Source organism: Oncorhynchus nerka, unplaced genomic scaffold, assembly GCF_034236695.1.
Source record: "Oncorhynchus nerka isolate Pitt River unplaced genomic scaffold, Oner_Uvic_2.0 unplaced_scaffold_1588, whole genome shotgun sequence".
NCBI classification, from domain to species: Eukaryota; Metazoa; Chordata; class Actinopteri; order Salmoniformes; family Salmonidae; genus Oncorhynchus; species Oncorhynchus nerka.
The window spans coordinates 72447-82500 of record NW_027039728.1 but is presented as its reverse complement, the minus strand read 5'-3'; the positions used below and the strand labels follow the sequence as shown (position 1 = coordinate 82500).

The window sequence follows — 10054 nt, the reverse complement described above, 5'->3', positions numbered from 1 at the left end:
CTAGTGGAGCCAGCTGGCTTAGTGGGCCGTAGTGGAGCCATCTGGCTGAGTGGGTCCTAGTGGAGTCAGCTGGCTGAGCGGGCCCTAGTGGAGCCAGCTTGCTGAGCGGGCCCTAGTAGAGCCAGCTGGCTGAGCGGGCCCTAGTGGAGCCAGCTGGCTGTGCGGGCCCTAGTGGAGCCAACTGGCTTAGTGGGCCCTAGTGGAGCCAACTGGCTTAGTGGGCCCTAGTGGAGCCAGCTGACTGAGCGGGCCCTAGTGGAGCCAGCTGGCTTAGTGGGCCCTAGTGGAGCCAGCTGGCTGAGCGGGCCCTGGTGGAGCCAACTGGCTAACTTCACTCTAGTGGAGCCACCTGGCTTAGTGGGTCCTAGTGGAGTCAGCTGGCTGAGCGGGCCCTAGTGGAGCCAGCTTGCTGAGCGGGCCCTAGTAGAGCCAGCTGGCTGAGCGGGCCCTAGTGGAGCCAGCTGGCTGTGCGGGCCCTAGTGGAGCCAGCTTGCTGAGCGGGCCCTAGTAGAGCCAGCTGGCTGAGCGGGCCGTAGTAGAGCCAGCTGGCTGAGCGGGCCCTAGTGGAGCCAGCTGACTGTGCGGGCCCTAGTGGAGCCAGCTAGTTCTGTAAGGTGTGAGTAGTTGAACTGGTCTGTGGGCTATTTTATATTAATTTATAGGCTATTTTATATATTATCTTGTTGAGGGAATAGACCGAAAACACTGAAACCTCAGGACCCTCATCCAGCTGGTCCGGACCGATTACACTTGTTTTGTGTTTTTCATACATAGTTAATAATTTAACATTTCAAACATCTTTCTCTTTTGAAACTTTTGTGTTTAATGTTAACTGTTATTTTGTGATAGTTTATTTCACTTGCTGTGGCAATGTTAGTGTAACAGTATAACTTTAGACCGTCCCCTCGCCCATACCCGGGCGCAGAACCAGGGACCCTCTGCACACATCAACAACAGTCACCCTCGAAGCATCGTTACCCATCGCTCCACAAAAGCCGCGGCCCTTGCAGAGCAAGGGGAACCACTACTTCAAGGTCTCAGAGCAGGTGACGTCACCGATTGAAATGCTATTTAGCGAGCACCACCGCTAACTAAGCTAGCCGTTTCACATCCGTTACATCAGCACCACCGCTAACTAAGCTAGCCGTTTCACATCCGTTACATCAGCACCACCGCTAACTAAGCTAGCCGTTTCACATCCATTACATCAGCACCACCGCTAACTAAGCTAAGCCGTTTCACATCCGTTACATCAGCACCACCGCTAACTAAGCTAGCCGTTTCACATCCGTTACATCAGCACCACCGCTAACTAAGCTAGCCGTTTCACATCCGTTACATCAGCACCACCGCTAACTAAGCTAGCCGTTTCACATCCGTTACATCAGCACCACCGCTAACTAAGCTAGCCGTTTCACATCCGTTACATCAGCACCACCGCTAACTAAGCTAGCCGTTTCACATCCGTTACATCAGCACCACCGCTAACTAAGCTAGCCGTTTCACATCCGTTACATCAGCACCCCCGCTAACTAAGCTAGCCGTTTCACATCCGTTACATCAGCACCACCGCTAACTAAGCTAGCCGTTTCACATCCGTTACATCAGCACCACCGCTAACTAAGCTAGCCGTTTCACATCCGTTACATCAGCACCACCGCTAACTAAGCTAGCCGTTTCACATCCGTTACATCAGCACCCCCGCTAACTAAGCTAGCCGTTTCACATCCGTTACACTCTGTGGTTACATTAGCATATGTTTCCATGTGCACCTTTGAATTGAATTGAGCTTCACTTACAGGTGAGTGACCTCAACAGCACTTATGTGAGAAAAGGAAACGCATGGAACACCCACAGCCGGTCACAGTTCTGTCCTGGGCCTGAGTTCTGCTTCAGTTCTGTCCTTGGCCTGAGTTCTGCTTCAGTTCTGTCCTGGGCCTGAGTTCTGCTTCAGTTCTGTCCTGGGCCTGAGTTATGCTTCAGTTCTGTCCTGGACCTGAGTTATGCTTCAGTTCTGTCCTGGACCTGAGTTATGCTTCAGTTCTGTCCTGGGCCTGAGTTCTGCTTCAGTTCTGTCCTGGGCCTGAGTTATGCTTCAGTTCTGTCCTGGGCCTGAGTTCTGCTTCAGTTCTGTCCTGGACCTGAGTTATGCTTCAGTTCTGTCCTGGGCCTGAGTTCTGCTTCAGTTCTGTCCTGGGCCTGAGTTCTGCTTCAGTTCTGTCCTGGGCCTGAGTTCTGCTTCAGAGCAGCGTTACGATGACCTGTTTCTGGATTTGTTTTATTGTTATACGAAGTAAACAACCCATACAATAGAATATAACATTGTTTGTTTTATTGTTATACGAAGTAAACAACGCATAGAATAGAATAGAACTTTGTTTGTTTTCTCGAGAGGGAGAATTTATCCTGCACATTTAAAATCATTGGCAATACAAAAACGGATGTACATAGTATATACACATTCCAAACAAAAACAAGACACACTTGTATGTGTAAAGGTCATGAAGAGGTCAACCTGACCTGGGTTCAGGTAAAATGTACATACAGAGTACAGGATTCTTAACACAATGTCCCATGTCAATTAGCTTGATGCAACTGTCCTATTGACTCTGGGGAGAGGAAACAGGATTCTACTGTCTATTGTTCAGCAGGTGGATGTTTGGTCCTCTTCTAGTGTCTAGTGTTCAACAGGTGGATGTTTGGTCCTCTTCTAGTGTCTAGTGTTCAACAGGTGGATGTTTGGTCCTCTTCTAGTGTCTATTGTTCAGCAGGTGGATGTTTGGTCCTCTTCTAGTGTCTAGTGTTCAGGTGGATAGTGTCTATTGTTCAGCAGGTGGATGTTTGGTCCTCTTCTAGTGTCTATTGTTCAGCAGGTGGATGTTTGGTCCTCTTCTAGTGTCTATTGTTCAGCAGGTGGATGTTTGGTCCTCTTCTAGTGTCTAGTGTTCAACAGGTGGATGTTTGGTCCTCTTCTAGTGTCTATTGTTCAGCAGGTGGATGTTTGGTCCTCTTCTAGTGTCTATTGTTCAGTAGGTGGGATGTTTGGTCCTCTTCTATTGTCAATTGTTTAGCAGGTGGATGTTTGGTCCTCTTCTAGTGTCTATTGTTCAGCAGGTGCCACAGATCAGTTGTGGTGGAGGTTACGCCAGTATGTTACTAATTACAGAAGTTGAAACTGAAGGTTGGATTAGAACCATGTCACTGGGTTTAATCAAACAGTGTTTCAGTAAATTTTGGATATTCCTGTGTGGGAGAGAGATGATCAAGACGCCAATTAGTCAGTGTCTCAACGGGTGGAAACCCCCAGCCACAACCAAGCAAAGAAACAGAGAGACACAGAGAGACAGAGAGAGAGAGAGAGAGAGAGAGAGAGAGAGAGAGAGAGAGAGAGAGAAAGAGAGAGAGAGAGAGAGAGTGAGAGAGAGAGAGAGAGGGTGGGGCATGTATCAGATAATCAGCATGCTCTACTCACTATTGGTCCAAGCCGAAACCACTTATATAACAGTATGGACCACAAAGCTTTTACTCTCTCGTCCTCAGTGGAGGCTGCTGAGGGGAGGACGGCTCATAATAATGGCTGGAATGGAGTCAATGGAATGGTATCAACCACATGGATGTGTTTGCTACCGTTAGATGTGTTTGATACCATTCCATTGACTCCATTCCAGCCATTATGATGAGCCGTCCTCCCCTCAGCAGCCTCCCCTGCTCATCCGGGAATATACAAGGTCTGAGGTCATCTGTTTTTGGCCTAAATAGCAGGAACCCAGACTTCACCAAAGAAATCATGAATTGCAGACATTATCATCCTGCAAGAAACATGGCATAGAGGAGATGGATCCACTGGTTGCCCTCAAGGTTACAGAGAGCTGGTAGTCCCATCCACCAAACTACCAGGTGTGAAACAGGGAAGAGACTAAGGGAGTATGCTAATTGTGAATAGATCACACTTAACCAACTCCATTAAATCAATCAAAACAGGAACATTTTACATTTGGCTAGAAATTCTAAAGGAAACGATCTCAACAGACAAAAATGTCCTCCTGTGTGATACGTACAGTGCATTCGGAAGGTTAAAGCCTTATTCTAAAATGTATTAAATTGTTTTTTCCCCCTCATCAATCTACACACAATAACCCATAATGACATCACAATAACCCATAATGACATCACAATAACCCATAATGACATCACAATAACCCATAATGACATCACAATAACCCATAATGACAAAGCAAAAACAGCTTTTTAGACATTTTTGCAAATGTATATATTTTTTTAACAATTGAAATGTCAAATTTACATAAGTGTTCAGTAATTTGTTGAAGAACCTTTGGCAGCAATTACAGCATTGAGTCTTCTTGGGTATGACGCTACAAGCATGGTGAACCTGTATTTGGGGAGTTTCTCCCGTTCTTCTCTGCAGATCCTCTCAAACTCTGTCAGGTTGGATGGGGAGCGTCGCTGCACAGCTATTTTCAGATCTCTCCAGAGGTGTTAGATCGGGTTCAAGTCCGGGCTCTGGCTGGGCCTCTCAAGGACATTCAGAGACTTGTCCCGAAGCCACTCCTGCGTTGTCTTGGCTGTGTGCTTAGGGTCGTTGTCCTGTTGGAAGGTGAACCTTTGCCCCAGTCTGACATCCTGAGTGCTCTGGGGCAGGTTTTCATCAAGGATCTCTCTGTACTTTACTCCGTTCCTCTTTCCTTCAATCCTGACAAGTCTCCCAGTCCCTGCCATTAAAAACATCCCCACAGCATGATGCTGCCACCACCATGCTTCACTGTAGGGATGGTGCCAGGTTTCCTCCAGACGTGACACTTAGCATTTTGGCCAAAGAATTCAATCTTGGTATCATAAGACCAGAGAATCTTGTTTCACATGGTTTGAGAGTCTTTAGGTGTCTTTTGGCAAACTCCAAGTGGGCTGTCATGTGTATTTTACTGAGGAGTGGTTTGCATCTGGCCACTCTACCATAAAGGTCTGATTGGTGGAGTGCTGCAGACATTGTTGTCCTTCTGGAAGGTTCCCCCATTTCCACAGAGGAACTCTGGATCTCTGTCAGAGTGACCATCAGGTTCTTGGTCACCTCCCTGACCAAGGCCCTTATCCCCCGATTGCTCAGTTTGGCCGGGCGGACAGCTCTAGGAAGAGTCTTGGATGTTCCAAACTTCCTCCATTTAAGAATGATGGAGGCCACTGTGTTCTTGGGAAGCTTCAATGCTGCAGACATTTTTTGGTACCCTTCTCCAGATCTGTACCTTGACACAATCCCATCTCGGAACTCTATGGACAGTTTCTTTGACCTCATGGCTTGGTTTTTGCTCTGATACATTGTCAACAATGGGACCTTATATAGACAGGCGTGTGCCTTTCTAAATCATGTCCAATCTATTGACTTTACCACAGGTGGACTCCAATAAAGTTGTAGAAACATCTCAAGGATGATCAATTGAAACAGGATGCACCTGGGCTCAAATTTCGAGTCACATAGGAAAGGGTCTGAATACTTAGGTAAATAAGGTATATGTTTTTATTTTTTATAAAACTTGCTAAAGAAATCTAAAAACCTGTTTTCACTCTGTCATTATGTTGTATTGTGTGTAGATTGATGAAGACAACATGTATTTAAGCCATTTTACAATAAGGCTGTAACCTAACAGGATGTGGAAAAGGGGAAGGGGTCTGAAAACTTCCTGAATGCACTGTATATCTCCCCACTAGAATCCACAGACTTTAATGATGACAACTCCATCCTAGAGGGGGAGATCATTTCCAGGCCCAGGGACAAGTACTAGTCTGTGAGGACCTAAATGCCAGAACTGGACAAGATCCCGACATTCTCAATGTGAGTATATTTTAAATTAAGATAAATACACAAAGCAGACGACTAAAGGTCAAGAGGGAATTAACGATTAATGGGAATAGTTGTTATTCTGTAATAGGGAATTAACGATTAATGGAAATAGTTGTTATTCTGTAATAGGGAATTAATGATTCATGCGTCAGAGACATGGGAGGAATTTCAGTCCTGGAGTCATAGCTACATGTGGCAAGTTCTCATTGGTCCGAATTGTCTATATATTGAGCCTGAAATGGGATACTTGTTATTTGTTCAATGGCCCAATTTTACTGCAAGGAATTCTAATTGGTCAACCAAAGGTTAGGGTTGGGTTATAAATGACATCCTGTTGTTCTGTGGAGAATCATTAAGGACAGGGAAGAATGAACATCTACCATCTACTTCCCAGCATAACAGATATGATTTGTTCTCTTTGAATAAATATATTTTTCTCCCCCTGATTTGCTTTGGGTTCTGTGTAAAAATGGGTCACAAACTATTAAGAAATGCTCTAAATGTAAGATGGCGCCGGAGCAGAAGGCAGACGTTTTACATAACTCCAACCGATTGTGTTTTTGTTCGTATATATGTTTTCGTTCGTAACTTGTTTTTTTTACTCATTTTGTACATAATATTGCCTCTACCATCTCTTATGACTGAAAATAACTTCTAGACATCAGGACTGCGACTACTCACCACGGACTAGCAGAATCCTTTTTCTTCTTTCACGACTCTGATGAGCCCGAGGCAGAGGATATACGGCTCCCTCGAGAACAGGCCCCGACCACAGTGATCTGTGTGAAGAGGATGCAGAGAAAGAGTGGCCAGAGAGCGGTCTGCCTTCTGAGAAGTCGGAGGCGATCGAATAAACCCCCACTTCCCTCAATTCTGCTAGCAAACATGCAATCTTTGGACAATAAAATGGACGGGTTAAGGGGAAGATTAAACTACCAACGGGACATTAAAAACTGTAACATCTTATGCTTCACGGAGTCGTGGCTGAACGACGACAATATCAACATACAGCTGGCTGTTTATACGATGTACCGACAGGATAGAACAGCGGTGTCTGGTAAAACAAGGGACGGCTGTCTATGTATTTTTGTAAACAACAGCTGGTGCACAATATCTAAGGAAGTCTCAAGCTATTGCTCACCTGAGGTAGAGTTTCTCATGATAACCTGTAGACCACACTACCTACCAAGAGAATGTTCATCTGTATTCTTTGTAGCTGTTTACATACCACCACAGTCAGAGGCTGGCACTAAGAAAGCATTGAATGAGCTGTATTCAACCACAAGCAAACCAGAAAACGCTCACCCAGAGGCGGCGCTCCTAGTAGCCGGGAACTTTAATGCAGGGAAACTTAAATCAGTTTACCAAATTTCTATCAGCATGTTAAATGTGCAACCAGAGGGAAAATAACTCTGGAACACCTATACTCCACACAGAGATGCATACAAATCTCTCCCTCGCTCTCCATTTGGCAAATCTGATCATAATTTCATCCTCCTGATTCCTGCTTACAAGCAAAAATTAAAGCAGGGAGCACCAGTGACTAGATCAATAAAAAAAAGTGGTCAGAGGAAGCAGATGCTAAGCTACAGGACTGTTTGCTAGCACAGACTGGAATATGTTCTGGGATTCCTCCAATGGCATTGAGGAGTACACCACATCTGTCATTGGCTTCATCAGTAAGTGCATTGATGACGTCGTCCCCACAATGACCGTATGTACATACCCCAACCAGAAGCCATGGATTACAGTCAGCATACGCACTGAGCTAAAGGCTAGAGCTTTCAACGAGCGGGACTCTAACCCGGAAGCTTATAAGAAATCCCGCTATGCCCTCCGACGAACCATCAAACAGGCAAAGCGTTAATACAGGCCTAAGATCGAGTCGTACTACACCAGCTCCAACGCTCTGACGCTCGTCGGATGTGGCAGGGTCTGCAAACCATTACAGACTACAAAGGGAAGCACAGCCGAAAGCTGCCCAGTGACATGAGTCTACCGGATGAGCTAAACTACTACTATGCTCGCTTCGAAGCAAATAACACTGAAACATGCATGAGAGCAGCAGCTGTACCGGAAGACTGTGTTGATCACGCTCTCCCCAGCCGATGTGAGTAACACCTTTAGACAGGTCAACATTCATAAGGCCGCAGGGCCAGACGGATTACCAGGACGTGTACTGCGAGCATGCGCTGACCAACTGGCAAGTGTCCTCACTGAGATTTTCAACCTCTCCCTGTCCGAGTCTGTAATACCAACATGTTTCAAGTAGACGACAATAGTGTCTGTGCCCAAGAACACTAAGGTAACCTGTCTAAATTGCTACCGACCCGTAACACTCACGTCTGTAGCCATGAAGTGCTTTGAAAGGCTGGTCATGGCTCACATCAACACTATCATCCCAGAAACCCTAGACCCACTCCAATTTGCATACGGCCCCAACAGATCCACAGAGGATGTAATCTCTATTGCAATCCACATTGACCTTTCCCACCTGGACAAAAGGAACACCTATGTGAGAATGCTATTCATTGACTACAGCTCAGCATTCAACACCATAGTGCCCTAAAAGCTCATTCAATAAGCTAAGGACCCTGGGACTAAACATCTCCCTCTGCAACTGGATCCTGGACTTCCTGACGGGCCGACACCCAGGTAGTAAGGGTAGGTAACAACACATCCGCCACGCTGATCCTCAGTGCAGGGGCACCTCAGGGTTGCATGCCCAGTCCCCTCCTGTACTCTCTGTTCACTCATGACTGCACAGCCAGGCACAACTCCAACACCATAATTAAGTTTGCCGATGACACAACAGTGGTAGGCCTCATCACCGACAACAACGAGACAGCCTATAGTGAGGAGGTCAGAGACCTGGCCGTGTGATGCCAGGACAACAACCTCTCCCTCAACGTGATCAAGACAAAGGAGATGATTATGGACTACAGGAAATAGAGGAGCGGGCACACCCCCATTCTCATCGACGGGGCTGCAGTGGAGCAGGTTGAGAGCTTCAAGTTCCTTGGTGTCCACATCACCAACAAACTAACATGGTCCAAGCACACCTGACTGGTTGCATCACTGCCTGGTATGGCAACTGTTCGGCCTCTGACCGCAAGGCACTACAGAGGGTAGTGCTGAACAGCCCAGTACATCACTGGGGCCAAGCTTCTTGCCATCCAGGACCTCTATACCAGACGATGTCAGAGGAAGGCCCTAAAAATGGTCAAAGACTCCATCTACCATAGTCATAGACTGTTCTCTCTGGTACCACACGGCAAGCGGTACCGGAGAGTCAAGTCTAGGTCCAAGAGGCTACTAAACAGCTTCTACCCCCAAGAGCCATAAGACTGCTGAACTGCTGATCAAATGGCTACCCAGACTATTTCCTAAGAAAGGAATTGAGGAACCTATCCAACCAAAAACAACAACACAGAGAGCCAGAAAACTTCAGACCCCTCCTTCACTATCGTGTTACACTGAAACAGTTCAGAAATACAATATGATCAATGCAAATCCAACACACAGACAACAAATTCCAATTGGCTCTACTAAAACTCTTTAACATCATCCTTAGCTCTGGCATCTTCCCCAACACCCCGCCCCCCCTCTCTTCAACATATAAATCAATAAATTGGCGAGGGCACTAGAACGGTTTGCAGCACCCGGCCTCACTCTTCTGCACTCACAAATAAAGTGTCTACTGTTTGCAGATGATCTGGTACTTCTGTCCCCAACCAAGGAGGGCCTACAGCAGCACCTAGACCTGTCCCCAACCAAGGAGGGCCTACAGCAGCACCTAGACCTGTCCCCAACCAAGGAGGGCCTACAGCAGCACCTAGACCTGTCCCCAACCAAGGAGGGCCTACAGCAGCACCTAGACCTGTCCCCAACCAAGGAGGGCCTACAGCAGCACCTAGACCTTCCCCCAACCAAGGAGGGCCTACAGCAGCACCTAGACCTGTCCCCAACCAAGAAGGGCCTACAGCAGCACCTAGACCTGCCCCCAACCAAGGAGGGCCTACAGCAGCACCTAGACCTGTCCCCAACCAAGGAGGGCCTACAGCAGCACCTAGACCTGTCCCCAACCAAGGAGGGCCTACAGCAGCACCTAGACCTGCCCCCAACCAAGGAGGGCCTACAGCAGCACCTAGACCTGTCCCCAACCAAGGAGGGCCTACAGCAGCACCTAGACCTTCCCCC

General features: G+C 47.1%; 1 protein-coding gene across 1 annotated transcript in view; it reads right to left on the bottom strand.

The window, feature by feature from the left end:
* Positions 1–9595, bottom strand: part of LOC135568451 (uncharacterized) — a 16831-nt gene extending 7236 nt beyond the window's left edge. Inside the window, exon 1 of the mRNA XM_065015231.1 lies at positions 6536–9595. The gene's annotated coding sequence lies outside the window, so the exon portion shown is untranslated. The remainder of the gene's footprint in view (positions 1–6535) is intronic.
* Positions 9596–10054: the final 459 nt, after the last annotated feature.